Source organism: Corvus moneduloides, chromosome 6 (assembly GCF_009650955.1).
Source record: "Corvus moneduloides isolate bCorMon1 chromosome 6, bCorMon1.pri, whole genome shotgun sequence".
NCBI lineage: Eukaryota > Metazoa > Chordata > Aves > Passeriformes > Corvidae > Corvus > Corvus moneduloides.
In genome coordinates this window covers 45,366,536-45,381,328 of record NC_045481.1, presented here as the reverse complement: position 1 = coordinate 45,381,328, position 14,793 = coordinate 45,366,536, and the positions used below count along the sequence as shown (strand labels likewise).

At 50.0% G+C, this 14,793-nt stretch overlaps 1 protein-coding gene across 1 annotated transcript in view; it reads right to left on the bottom strand.

Annotated features, from left to right (window-relative positions):
* RASSF7 (Ras association domain family member 7) overlaps positions 1–9,365 on the bottom strand; it is a 44,452-nt gene extending 35,087 nt beyond the window's left edge. The window contains exon 1 of the mRNA XM_032111615.1: positions 7,506–9,365. The gene's annotated coding sequence lies outside the window, so the exon portion shown is untranslated. The remainder of the gene's footprint in view (positions 1–7,505) is intronic.
* Positions 9,366–14,793: the final 5,428 nt, after the last annotated feature.

Genomic DNA, 14,793 nt, shown 5'->3' with positions numbered 1-14,793 from the left:
GCCGAGGTGCTATCCACCCCCATTGGCCAGCACTCGGGCTGGCTTCCTTGCCACCCCACGCCAGCAATTAATGAATCCAGGCTGGCTCCTCACCCCACTCTGCCCTGCAGGCGGATGTGGATGAGCTGTAGAAGCCTTTTCCCAGTGGACTCACATCTTGCCAGTACAGCACCAGGCAGCCTGACTGCCTTCCTTGCCTTGGGGCTCAGTACAGCTCCTTGTGAATGAGGTATGATTTAATTAAGGACACTGCTCCTGCAGAAGATGGCCCGTGTGAGGCTGTAAAGGTCTTGAACTCATTAATTTTCAGGACATACCTGCAGTTAATTTGCGGTGACTTTATAGAGCAGACAAGCGCAAAGGGAGGTGTCCATGTGGCTCTGAGGTTGCTCTGCTCATCCTCAGGACCAAGCCTCCAGCAGTGCTGGTTAGACCATGGTTACAGATGTCCCTTGTTTGGCTCAGATACTGGATTTCCCCATTGACTCGATGCAGAAGAAGAAGGCGAATGACAATCACAGAAAGTGATGGCATGGATTGCACCTCCTCATTAGCTCCATCTCCCCACTGCCATACACAGAGCAGGAGGGTGAAAACATTGACATTTCTGGCAGCTTTCCCAAAGGGAACAGACAACATGGCAGGAGGTCCGGTGTGGGTCAGTGTGGAGCCAGGTGGGTACGAAAGGACTTCCCTATCAGTGCTGTCAGTGCTTTTAAGAGCAGGTTACAATGGCTGAACAAGGCAGTAAGACCTGGCTGTCTGGGCACTGCCATGGTGTAGCAACACCCATGAGAAAGGCAAATAGCAGCCCTGGCCAGCAGTGGGGCTTGGGGACAAGGCTGTCAGAAATACTGAGCTGGGGTTTTCACCAGCATTTCTCTCATGGAGAAAGAGCCATTTCTGCACTCCTTGCACATGATTTAGAAGCATTCCCCTTTATCCCCAACTCATTTGGTCCTCACCTAAGACAGGAGTGAACTTCCAGCCCTGCAATTTGCCATCTCTTATCTCAGGCTTTAACGCAGGCTGATAATCTTGGGCCCCAGTAACCTGGGGAGATTTTCTGTCAATGGAAAAATCCCACTTGAGAGTGATTTCTCTCTCAGGCGACTGACTCAGCCCCTGGAGGTGCCATCTTCCTCCTCTGCTTAGGCAGGAGCCAGGTATAGTCAAGTGCCTCATGTTAGATGGGAGAGGAGTCCTGCCTCCAGGCAGAATCAAAGAATGTGAGATATCAAAATACTCCAGAGGGCCTGGGCCTCACTTCTTGGCTAGGAGCCACCCCCCAGCAGCCCCACACATTTTGGCCAGGCATGGGCAGCACTGGTGGATTGCATAAGTGAGCTCAGCTCCCTCCTCCAAGCAGGAGTGAGCAGCTCCTTCAAGAGCTGAAGACACTGCAACTGCCAGCACAGGGAGGTAGCACAAGGTCCCCTTTTGCACAGCTCTCCTGCAGCTGAGCTGTCAGCAGAGCTGTTGTGTCTCTGGACAATGGACATCCCTCCAGACAGCTGGGACATCTGACCATGGAACCTTTGAAAGAGTTACAGTGGAAGGAAGGCCCAGCAGAGGCTTCCTCCACCACGCCACTGTGAGTGTCATCAGGCAGCAAGGCTACAAGATAGCAATGGAATGTGATAAACTAATCCAATGGTGGGACAGAGTGAATGAAACCAGTCAACCATCCAGGGCAGAAAGGGTCCAGTGGCTCAGTTTTGCCCCTTCTTGCTTCTCCAAGCAAGATCTGCTCTGCCTGTATTTGGTGCAGGTATCCCATCCACAGCCACCCAAGATCACACATGCTGACCCAGTGACAGCTGGAATAAAACCATGTCCGGATGCAGCAGCACAGAGTGATTTCCCTTAAAGCAGTTACTCCTTTGGGAACTCCCCAAAATCCCCAGCTAGCCACCATCAGAGCTGGTGGGCTGGTGGAAGCAGAGAAATAAGTCCATTGTTTCTGGAGGGGCTGGAACAGGGCCCAGCAGCTATTGATTTAATTCTTCATTCACTGCAGGTTTGAGTGAAGCAATTCAGAACCGTTCCATCAATTCAAACTTGCATAATAACATTAGCCAAAAAACTCAGGAACTTGGTCTATCTTTCCTAGCAGATTCTATTATTCTGAATCATTCCCTGAGGAACAACAATAAAATTATGGTGGCCTGATACACCAAAGCCAAAAATCCTAAAAGTCTAAAAGTCAAAAGTTTTGTTATCATTTTTCTCTGGACAAGAATACCTATGAGAATGTGCCAAAGACTCAGTTCCCCGCCTTCCCCATACCTCGAGTAAATAATATTATAAAAGAAGAATAAGAATAAAGTAGAATTTATAGGTATTTGATAAGCACATTCAAAAAATAATTAAAAAAAAATAACACTTGCAACCCCTTTTCAGCACTTGGACCAGCCAAAGCCAAGGAAAACGACAGGGCTAAGGAGGAATGTTGCGTGGGCACTGCCAGTGTGGGAACAGTGTGCAGGGTGGAAACCGTGATCCCCACATTTCCACATGTACACTGCACCCTTACAATAGACTTGACACTGTGTGTTTTCTCAGTCCAGTAACACCTCCAACAAACCTACGTCCATCTCCACCCACCCCTGCTCTCAGGTGATCATCTCTTCTATCCCATACTTTTGGCTTAGACTGTGTATTCCTTGGAGAAGCTCCTCCAAGGTGATATTCTCCTTCTCTCCCCATTCCCCCTGAAGGCTTCTCCTTTCCCATCAGATTTGTTTTTCCGCGTGGCCAGTGGGAACCGAAATGAGGGTAAACACACATATTCATGCATGTCTCCATTCCATGTCTATCTGTCTCACAGGTAAGATGCAAACCCTGCTGAGAATAACAGCTTTAACCATGGCAATGCGCTCCAGCAACATCAACACAAAGGCACTGAGGTGGTAAAAAGGCTGGAAAAAAGAATGAAAGGAGGAGATGAACTGGGTCCGTTGAGGCCTGTTAAGAGCCAGGCAGATGGATCTGGGTTGAGCAGCCAGTTAGTAGGGTTGGTACCTCTTCTTCCCATTTTGTCTCCCTTTGTATTTACATCTCCTTTTGTACTTAACATCTTGCTAAGTGGAGGTCTTATTCCACCACCTCTGCCTGCACTGGGCTTGACTGACCTGGAGGGGAGCTTCCTGCCTTGTGCCCCAAGTTGTTGTAAAGAAATGTTACAAGTGAAGATCTTGGCTGCTTGAAAAATCACAGCGCTGCATACTGCGTGGCCTGACGGAAAAACCAGACCAGTGGTGAGGTGCCATTGTGTCAGCTCCACCCTCCTCCTGTGGGAGGAGCTGCATGGCTCTGGCCATGAAACCAGCAGCCCCTTCTTGGGATATGGGGTACTCAAGCCCCTTCCACGCCAGACTCCATTACCGTCTTGCTGTGCTCATAGGACAGCTTGGAGCATACCTGCTGGCCAGAGAAACCAAAGCACTGATTTACTCATGGAGAGGACAGAGATCATTGCTGGTATGGAGGACAGAGGTCATTTCAGCTGTACAGAAAGCACTTGAAATGCAATCAGGTCACTCCTGGCATGCTCAAAGCCTCCAGTGAAGACCCTGGCACTGTTACGAGAGGCTTGAAGGCCAAAGGAGCAAGACTGATGGGAGGTGTGAACTGCATTTTCCAAAGACGATGAAGAGGAGTGGAAGGGTTAAGTGACCCACAGTGACAGAAGTGGTCAGAGCCCCACTGCTGTTTCACCTCTCTTGTAGTTGCTAATACTGTTTAAGACAGCCAGAAACACAGGACTGGCACCTGATCTGGGTGGGAGATGAATCTGTGCAAAGCAGCAGACTTTTCCTAGCCACAGCAGAAATGTCATAATTTCTGGATGATTTCGGCTCTATGGTGACCTCAGACCTGATGTGAGTTGTTTTGGTTATTTTTGGTGAAAACCCAACGAGCCTTTGCAGTCTGCAGAGTGAAGGAAGTGATGATGACACTGTGTACAGACAGTGACACTGGAGGGGACATCCATGGCTTAGAAAAACTGTCCCCTTGCAAATCAGTGAGAGGGGGTGAATTGGAGCAGTGTGGGGAGAGGAGCACCTTCAAGGGAAACTGGTTAGCGAAACTGGTTAGAGAAGGGTTAAAAGGTTTTAGTGAAAGCACAGGAGGGACTAAATGGATCAGAGAGTAGAAATCCAATTAGGAGATCTAACAGGAAGAAGCCAAGCCTTGAAACAATAAAGATAATAGTTTTAGCTGCCAAAGAAAAGATTAGAGTGAGAGCAAACTTGCGGTGGGGCCAGGAGGAAGGAAAAACTGTAGCAAAAAAAAACCAGTAAAAAAAATATAAAGAGTTACTAGTCCTCAAGACAGATTCACATGACAAATTCACATTACAGCCTCACCTACAGCAAAGTTCATCTCGGGACCCAAACTGTGCAGCTGGTTCTCACCTCTGTAATTGGCTGAATGCCTTCAAAGAAGTTTGAAGTTCCAATTTGAGCCCATCATGGTCTTATCGACACGAATAGGTTGGGAGTGAATTGACCGCAGTGAGGTTTGGTTGCTTATTTTGCTTTGCTGTGTTATCATGTAAATACATTTTACCTGGGATAAAAGCCAAGGAAAGGAGCTGGAACAGCCCCAAAAGTGTTCCCTTCAGCTCTCAGAAAATGCCAGGCTCTCACCTACAGTCCCTCAAACACCATGGGGTCTCTGCAGGAAAACCAAGCAGATTTCAAATTGGGAGGATGGATTTGCAGTCAGGAAAGAGACCCAACACTCATAAAAACACTCAGATGACACCTCTCCTCTTCCAGAGGAGAAAGAGCCCTGGATCAAAAACACCCAACACAAGCTCCGAGCTGGTGATGCATGGTATGCACTGCCAATTACTTAAGCAAACGGGATCACAGGAGCTGGCACAGCCTGTGGCCAAGAAACAGCAGCATCTGGAGGGAGCAAGAGCTGTGGGGCAGGCATGCTTGCCAAGCCACTACACTGACCTGTGCCCCAAAAGGCACCTCTTTGAAGCCTCGAATCCAAGATGTAATAAGGCAACACGGAGAAGGGGATGAAGGAGGATCAAAGGTCTGGAGGAGCCTTCCTGCAAGCAAGGACTTGCGCACACCAGGACTTCTCAGTCTGGAAAAGACATGGCTGAAGAGGTTATGGTAGAGGGCTACAAAGTCAGGCATGGCCCAAAGAAGGCTGACAGGGATTGGCCTCTTCCCAGTGCAAAAAATGGGGCAAATTTCAGAGCAGGGAGGTCCTCGTGTGGTGGGGGTCAAACCTGGGGAACTCCTTGCCCAAGGATGCTGTCAGCTGTCAGTATTTGCATGAGTTCAAGGCAAGACTAGATGAGCTGATGGAGAAAAAATAATCTGGATTAATAAATGCAGACAAATGCTGTTTAGGAAGCCTGTGGGACTGCACTCTTGACCTGTGTTAGTAGCACATGGTGAGGGGACATATGGGCCGCACTCTGCCCATGTAGACCTCACTCCTGGAGGCAATGACAAGGGGTAAGGATCAAGGGAGTGCTAATCAACTTACCCTTGGGAGCACCTACTGCTCCCTGAAGCCTCAGGATGCTCAGCAAATCAGACTCTTGATCTGGCTTACTGCAGGAGTTTTACTTCCTCATGGCTAAACAGCCCCATGGATCCCAGCCTTGTCTCAGGATCAGAGCTGTGCTACAGTTTATCAACAGGAAAGCAGAACACTGAGTGATTTCTCCCTGCAGTGTGTGTCCTCAGCCTACATCAAAGAAACTCAGCCACAGCCTCAACCAACTTATTTCTAAAGTGTGACTTACTATACTTAGACACAGAGGTCCTCCCACTGAAGAATCCCACCATGCCTTCAGAGGATCATCCATCTCTCACACGGTTCAAGCTCCATCTCCAAGCTCATGTGATCCCACTCAGTCCATGGCCACAGCCGTGTTCCTCCACCACCAAAAGCACACTGCTCACATCAGGCGGCACAAAGCCACCCACCTTCCTCCTCCCACCCCCTTGTCAGATGGGAACACAGTCTTGCCAGCTCCCAGATGGGAAGAGGAAACCTTTGCCAGCCCCATGCCAACCCCAGGGCAGCAGGTATCCCTGCCAGCTTCAGGTGTACTGAACCATATTTGCCAGCTCAGGCAACCACAGAGCTTTCATGTTTAATCAAGTGAAGGCTGCAAGGGCCTGGGGGCAGTAGATGGCTGGCTGTAGGTCAAGATGCCCATGTGCTCCTTGTCCCTCCCACATTATTTCTTCCTCAGCCATCCCTACGACCTTCCTCGGAGTACCCATGGTGTGCATGTGGGATGCAATGTCAAACCAGAAACTGCAGCCTGGCTTTTATGGCCTTGTGGGATCACCAACCCCAATAAGAGCTGCCAGGCACCAGCCAAACCCATGTTAGGTCTGTATCTTGTGCCTATTGGGAACCACCTCATCCTGGCACACAGAGGACCTTGCAACCTCAGAGAGGTCTTTGCAAGTTCTCATGAAGCCAAAAAATGCCGGTGTCCCTGCTTGAATTATATTTTGCCAGCTCAAGGACCCCAGCCCCAAAGCACAGCACTGCAGAAGCTGTGGCAAACCCCTGTCCCTGGACATCCTGGGAAGGGCACAGCAGAGGAGAGCTGTTTGAACTGGAGCCACTGCACTCCCTGTGCAGGATAGAAATCTTGCCTAAGCCAAATGTTAATGAGATGGCAGAAGCTCTGGGCAGGCTTTGTGCTTTTTTTCCTCCTGGATTAAGCAGCGGCATGTGAGGATCATGGAGCTGAATGGCTGACAGCTGAAGGTTAACATCAGGTCAACAAGCCCTTTCTTCCTGCCTTTCAGTTCTGAGACCCCGAGGTGGGAGGGTTACCTAAAGCAAACATTTTTAAAAAGACAGTTCTCATTTCTTCCCTGTCTCCCTTTCTTGCAGAGGAGCTGCCCTGGGTTTGAAAGCCAGATGGGATGCTGCTTTTCCATGAGCATCAGGATTTGGGAGCAATGGCAAGCCATGGCTGTTCTCCCATCTGAAGTCCACTGGTCTCCCTTTCCCAGGACGAGCTCACTCCTACGCACCTGCAAGTGTCTGCAGGCACCTGAGCTGTGTGCAGAAAAGCAGGCTTCAGCTCCTGACTCTGCAGCTGATCTCCTGGGAGATGCCAGGTGTGTTGTTCACAGCCTGACTCAGCCACCCTTGGATTTCCTTGTATTGCAGAAGTGTAACCGAGGTCTGCGCTCTGGCGTTTCTTCTCCAAAGCAAAGGTCTTTGCCCTCCCCTCATCACCCTCTGGTGTGTGCCAAGATAGTGACATTCCCAAAGGAGTGGTGGTTTCTGTTTGATCACCCAGGTGGTACCACAACTCAAACACCACAAGTGGCTTGTTTCCCCCCATCCTCCTGTGCAGAGGGCCAGAGGCTGCCCTGGCCTGCTCCCAAAACCACCCATTCTCATCAATGGCATTAAGGACAGTAGAGCAAAACATGGTACCTTAAGGATCTTTTTGCAAGGCAGAGTTTGATGACTCAATTACTACGCACCTTTTGAAGCAGTGTTCCAACAGCTGCACTGGATGGGGGGATCCAGGGCAGTTTCTCCTGCAAAGAGAAGTGACTTGGGGGGGTTTTCCTGAAGGGATCCAGCTGGGCAGTGAGGAAACTTCAGAACAATGGCTGTCCAAGCTACACCCAGTCAAGTGTGCTATGGGGATGAGAAGAGGTTTCCCAATGCTTCCCACTGCCTCTGCTATGGATACATCAATCCTGAGCAGCCAGAGAGTACTGAGCAGCTGGGAGAGGAGGAAGAGGGGAAGGAACAGGAGGATAAACATGTCATAAACCACCACAGATGCTTCTGTCATCACCTTCTGGCCACTGCTTCAAGCCTTGCTACCATTCAGATGTTACACTGATTTAAAGCTGTTGGAGTAATCAAAGTGGAACAAGTTTCCCAGTCACTGTTTCTTCACATAGACACAGGCACAGACACACACACACATATATATTTGCAGACACACACCTGTAAAATGGAAGCACGATCCTTTACATTGCCATAGCTTTTTCTTGCCTGGGAAGGAGGTACCAGTACAGATTCTCAAAAGATGTGTTATCAAGAGTTGCACCCCTTAAAAGGCAAAACTATTTCACTTTCAAAACACCTGCTACATTTCTGATTGGTTTTTATACCAATAAAAATGTCACATGTCCTCTTGGAAAATTAATCCAAAATAATTTATCCAGCAATCTAAATTAGTGGAACTACATTAAGTCTTGCTGTATACACTCTCATCTTAATTCAGGTTAATTTGTAATTCTTTGAAAAAATCCTTAATTAAATTGAAGGGATCATTAGTCCATTATGTTCCAAATAAGACTGTCAAATACAGCTCTTGGCTGATTTTAAATTGCCTGTCATAATTACACCAGAAGAGAAGCACCTGAGAGTTTCCCTCTTCTTTGGGCAGCCAAGAAGCCCTCAGGGTCTGTGAGGGGACTTGGGGACAGTGATAACACATCCAGGCCGTTTCTTTAAACCTGGTGCTGTGGACAGAAGCACGAGCACTTGAGAAGAAAAACAGACCTTTTAGGCTCTCTATCCTCCAGTCTCAGCCTCTTCCCACCTCCCCACCACCTGCTGATCTCTGATGGAGCTTAGGAATCGCTCACTTCCTAAGGGTGTGTGGGGAGGGAAAAAAACCCAATGCAAAACAAAATTGAACAGAAGTGCGGTTGACATGACATGGGATAATTATTTGGACAAATGGAGGACAGAGAGAGTTGTTTTTGCTGGAATAGTCAGCTGGACAAGAAGAAGAATTTCCATAGAAAAGATGTTTTTGATCATAGTCTGTGATATGGGTTAATAATGCTTTGTTGGACAGTTTAAAACAGGTCCCCTAGACGCTCTGTGCTGGTAATGCTTTTCAGTAGAAGTAAGCAATGCTCAAAGAGAGCTACGCAGTCAGGTAGGGACTGAAACAGTGAGAAGTGCTGGTAAAGGAATTTGGATTGTTTTACCAAGGAAAGGGAGGGCTTTCAAAACAGAATGGGCTGTGATGGACACCAGGGTTGGTGCAGGCAGAATGAAAGCAATGCTCTGCACTGGGGGCAAGGGTGCTCTGGGCTAGAAGGGGGAAAACACCTCTGTGTAGCTGTCAGGATAGCAAAAACAGTGCTGGTGCTGCACTGGTGGGAACTGGCAAGGAAAAACTGTCAGGAGAGCCAGGACAGGGCTGGGCAGCATGATGTCACCTCCCCATGCCCTTTCCCCTTGCTCCTTTCCTCCCAGCCCAACAAAACCGCATGTTTCGTTTGACTCAGGCGAGGAAACAACACAGGGGATTAGCTGCCTGGTATCATGACAAGGCAGGTGAGAGCAAACAACAGCAAGGAGCTTATCATGAACTTATCTTTGTGTTTGGAGCTCATTGTTGCCAGCTGGATTTCACTCACTGACCATGTGGTTTGTATCACGGAGATGCTGCAGCCTGCAAAAATGAAGGAACAAGGAACAGTGATGGTACCCAGCTCTGAATATTTCCATTTAGATCAGTGTCCCTCAGCCTTGAATAGTGTTGCTAGCTGATGAAGGGAAGGAGACTTTTCCTAGAGCTACCAGCGTGGAGACGAGACTACAAAATTATTCTGTTCCCGCATGCCAAAGGCACAGACGATTACAATTTTTCTTCTGACTCCTACTCATCCCGCCTCATAGAGATCAGATTAATCGTGGCACATGATCAAAAAGATTGAAATGAAGAAACCAAAAACCAAATGGCTGCAGTTACACTGCTGCAAAACTTGGGTGCAGATAAGGACTGTAATTTTGCTGTGCAATAGCCTGGGCTCAGAGATGTGAAGAACAGAGTGCTAACCCCATGTGTTTTTATCCTAACAAATACCCTGGCTGCCCTGTTTCAATGAGAACTCTCTTATCACATTGCTAGCTTCAAGCAAAAAATCACTGCCTTTCGGGAGAGTAAAAGCAAGGTGCGAGACCCGTGAAAATGAGCAGAGCTGCAAAGAGACTTTGCCATGCGGCAAATGCACGTGGTGGCTTCGAGCACTTGTGGGCTGAAGCTCCTGCACACAAAGCCGGACATATCCCCAGGTCACTGTGGGGTCACTGTGCAGTAGGCCCTCCCCTGCACCTGAGCACCAGCATCACACCACACACAAGCCCCTAAACCCACCACCCTTCTCCTGGGACAGAGCAGCTGCTTTAACAAAGGATTACCATCCTGCAAGGGAAACTTGGCAGTGTGGGGCACATGTATCCCACCCATTCCTCCTCCTTCTCATTCTCCTCCTCCTCTCCTGCTCCTGGCACACCACCCACAGGCCCCGCTCTGGCCACCCTCGGCAGCTCCTGGGAGAGCTCCTGCGAAGCAGAGCCAGATGGAACTGCCAGCTTTCCCGTACGAGATGGCACAGGCTTTCCAAGCCGCCTCTTCCTGGGGCTGCCTACTCCTACGTGGGAGGTGCAAGCGAGGCACGTGTTGCTTCTCCTGGTGAGGTTTCCTCCAGCGTGTCCCAGTGCCACCAGTGCCAGCACTGAAGCCTGTGCTTGGTAGTCCTGCACAGCTGCCAATCATCAAAGCCAGCTCAGATAAGCACCATGTCACCTCTTCCAAAGGCCCTCTGGGTGGAGCACAGTGCAAGGCCAAGCATTGCAGCTGGTGACCCAAAAGCCAAGGGATACAATTTTCATGGTCACCCTGCTGTGTGAAAAGTGTCTGCGTGCACAAAAACCCCATCCAAGGACCCTGGCCCACCATTGTTTGAAGTGGTGCCAGCAGCAGAATTCCCAGCCTGGGAAGTGAAATTCCTGGGAAGGCCCACCTTCTTGCACACCCCCAATTTGCATTCCCACTTACAACTTTGGGAGGACCACAGGGAAGATTATCCACCACTGCCCCTTAGAAAGACTTGCCCTAGGCATCCTGTGGGCTCTATTGCTTTGAAGGACAGCTGGCAGGGGAAGATGTCACCTGCTGTGATATGTATCAGATGCGCAGATGACATGTTTGTGCAGGGTGAGAAGAGCCAAGACCACTGCGGGCTGATGGCTCTGGCAAATCCCATCCTTAGGTAAAATCCTGTCTTTAATTCCCAGCATTTACTATTGTCAGTAAAGCCTAGCAGACACAAGGGAGGAAGCAAAGGCACCCTGCCTGCACTGCAGTGTGCCAAAAATGAATTCAGGTGCTGGCTGTGCTGCAGACACTTGCCTCACGTTGCTGTGGGGCTTTACCACAGTTTCGAGCCTGCTGCCACCAGAGGTGCTGGGACTGCTGCCTTTGGAATATGGGAAGTGACCAGTATAGGACTGCATGGGAGCAAGCAGGCGGGTGTTGGGTTTCCAGTGCTTGGGAAGCAGAATGCAGCCTTTTGTAGGCTGGATGAGACCACTGGGCACAGACTCTCTTGTCTCTCGCTATCATTGACAGGGATCAGGCTGTCTTGACAGATTTCTGGGAATCTTCATCTGTGCTGGAGAGGCACTTTGGGCCTTGGTAGCCTTGCTGACCGGGGAAGGACTGGAATGCTCAGGGATGGAGCATTTCCTTTGTGGGGAGCAGGCAGAAACATCTCACCCTGACATATTTTCGTGCTGAGCTTTCAGCACTTGGATAAACTGCAGGCAAAAATCTCTTGTAAAAGGAGAAAAAAACCCTTTCACATCCAAAATGGGAAGCCTGGGTGCTGCCCTGGGCCCCAGGGCTGCTGTTGGGGGTCTATCATCTCCTTGGGAGCCACCACCACTCTTGCACAGGAGGAAGGATGGCAAATGGTTCATTTTAGCAATGTGGACTTGGTCCACCGTATGTGATGGTGGCATCTGCCACACCAGGCCTAAGGCCACCACCTTCTCCAGTAAGAGGGCTTAGGGGGTTTCTAAGGTTTATTGTGACCAAGGGTGGTGGTTGTCACCTGCAGCAGACCCCATGAGTGACAAGAGACACATGATAATAAAACAAATACACAAGAAAATCCCTTTCACCCCCTCTCCGCTGGCCTTCACCCAGGATGCAGGGTGCGTCCCTTCGCTGGCTCAGCTTTCTCCATGGCAACAGATGGATGTCGCAGTCCCATCCCCCTTCATGATACTGGGGCGGGCGGGTGGGAGACAGATGGCAATGGAGGGGAAAAGAGTCCAGATCCTCCTGAGTGGCAAAAATTGCAGGAATCCCTGATTGCTGGAGCCAAGACGTTGACCCAGAGCTGTGGGAGGGAGGGAAGGCGGAGGCGCGTGGCTCTGCTGAGCCCGGAATAGCAGAGCAGCTGTTAAGTTATCACTTGTAATTATTACAGCATATGGGAGGGAAAGAATAGCTCTCAAAGGGAGGAAAACAAATAAGGAAAAGGCGGGCTGCCACAGGGCTCAGCAGCGGGAAGAGGGACACTCGGCCCTGCGGAGGGTCCCCACCAGGTGGGCAAGGGGATCGGGGGACGGCTCTTCCTCTCCACAGGCCTGGCAGGAACTTGAGTGCAAATATTTGCACCTGCAGCATCACGGGCTCACCTATCTCCCAGGGTGCCCACTGGCCACTCAGGAGCATGGATATGCTGGGGACAGGATAACAGTGGCCAAGGTGTCACAGAGGGATGGAGCCTGGCATGCTCCCCCCGTCCCTTCTCCATGCATAGGTCCTACTGCTTGCTCTGTAATTTGAAGGATGCAGGGCCATGGGCAGCAAGTGACAATGCTAGAGCACAAAGTGCCCCTGTAAACCAAAGGGAAAAGCCTCAGGGACAAGCCCTGCCTGGGAGAGCCTGCTCCTGGAAAAACATGGGACAGGGAAGAGGTCACATGCAGCAGCACGAGACAGAGTGGGGAAATTCAGAAAACAGTCTGTGAATGAGTAGCAGTGACAGTCTCTCTTACTCCACTTGGAAAACAAACACTGTATCCCCCCGTAGCAGTTGTTATTCTGGGCTTTCAATGTTAGAAAGAAAAATGGCAATAAGTCCTTGGAAATGTGAAGCCATTGGCAGTTGCACCAGCTGCATCCCAGTGTGGGGACAAGGAGTGTCAAGGGAATGCTACCACCGCCCACATCCCTGGAAAAAGCCTGGGAGCCTTAATGGAAAAAATCTAACCATATCTGCTGTGTATTAAATGCAAAGATTTAAGTTCGCTGATGAAATTTACAGCTACTGAGCTACAGATTTTCCTGAGAGCCAGAGAGCATTTTGGGCCCATTTTGATGTTTACTTATCCTGCAACAGGCATGTAGCCACAGAGGTGAGGCAAGATGAGGAAGAGATGTTACTTGTTACCTGGGCATTTGCTACTGCCTACAGCTGGAGATGATGCAGGACCAGGGACAAAGGGTTAAGGGGTTAGAATGTACTCTGACAGAGAGATTTTTATACTCTCTTATACTCACCTCTCTCCTACTTTTCAGGTATATTTATTTGTCTACTGCTGCCTTCTCCCTGGCAGCACCATGAATTCCCTCAGAGCAGATGAATTGGCACCTATCTGCTCACCTAAGTGAACTCTAGCTCATCCCTGGGTCTCTCATCCCAAGCCAACTTGATCCTATTGTGAAAAGCTTGTGGCTCCAGTGAGAAGCACCAATATATGTCTGAGCAGGAGACAGGGAACCCTGGACACACTGGGCTGATATGTCAGGACCAAAGCACACCACTCCCAGACTTAAGCCGCGAGCTTGGAGCAGTGCCACCCAGAGGTCAGCAGGACACAGATATAGATGGGTGCTGAGCACCTGCAGGTCTCATGGGAGCCCGGGAGATGCCCTGAAGCTCTGGTAGCCCACCTGGACACGCAGCACAGGCAGCTGCTGAATGGCAATGCTACTGCAAACAAAGCTGTGCCAGAAGCATTGGAAACAGGAGATGGTTCAAACTCTGTGATCCAGAATAGGAATGAATCGCATGTGGCAGACAACAGCCCCAGCACCCGTTAAATAAACCAGCCAAACCCTGCCAGCCGCCCAGGATCCTTGCCAAGACAGGCACTGTGCTTGGAGATTGAAGGACCAGCTCTGCAGCTAGCACATATATGATAGTCTGGGTGAAAATCAGGGAGGCAACACCAGTTTGCACCAGATGATGCTTTATAAACCACCGGCCCTTCCAGGAGGGCTGACCCCACCCCATGCACCCGTGTTGCTGCTCAAGGACTTGCCTGGGTGACGTCTCCATGGGTGGCAGAAAAGGACTTCTGCTGCCTTCCTCATGAGGCTGAAATGCTGCTTGACTGCTGATGTGTGGGGTGACCCCACGACACAACTGAAGCTCCCCACTACACTGACACCTCAGAAGAGAGGAAAGCAGCAATGCTGAGATTTGCAGAGCTGCTTGGGCCTCGTGTCCTCTGTCAGCAGTGACCCAAAGCAGGGAAGGGCTGTGACAGGGCAGATAGGTAATGTGCCTTGGGCTAGGACACAGCTTGGGGCATCCCTGCTGACGGCATGGGGCTGGAACTAGGTGATCCTTAAAGTCCCTTCCAATACAAACCATTCTATGATCTAGAATGAAAGGATTCTCACAGTCTTTGAGCCAGAGACTCCTTGGGAGACTGTGCTGGCTCAAGCATCCAGGAGGAGACAAAAAGCCTGCCAAGAGCTGCAAATGGAGGAGGAGTGTGTTTGCAGTTCTTTACTATCTCCACACTGGCTCTGGATTGGCAGTGGCTGAGCTAGAGACCCCATCAGGGTCTTGGGGGCTAAGCCCTCCTTGTAGCAGGATGCTCTGCCTAGGTGGGGATAAAACAGCTCAGACTTTACCCTATTTGCAGAAGTTATCAAGTTATCAGTGGCAAATGGAGTAGGAGGGGTCAGGCTGCTTTTGGTGCTGA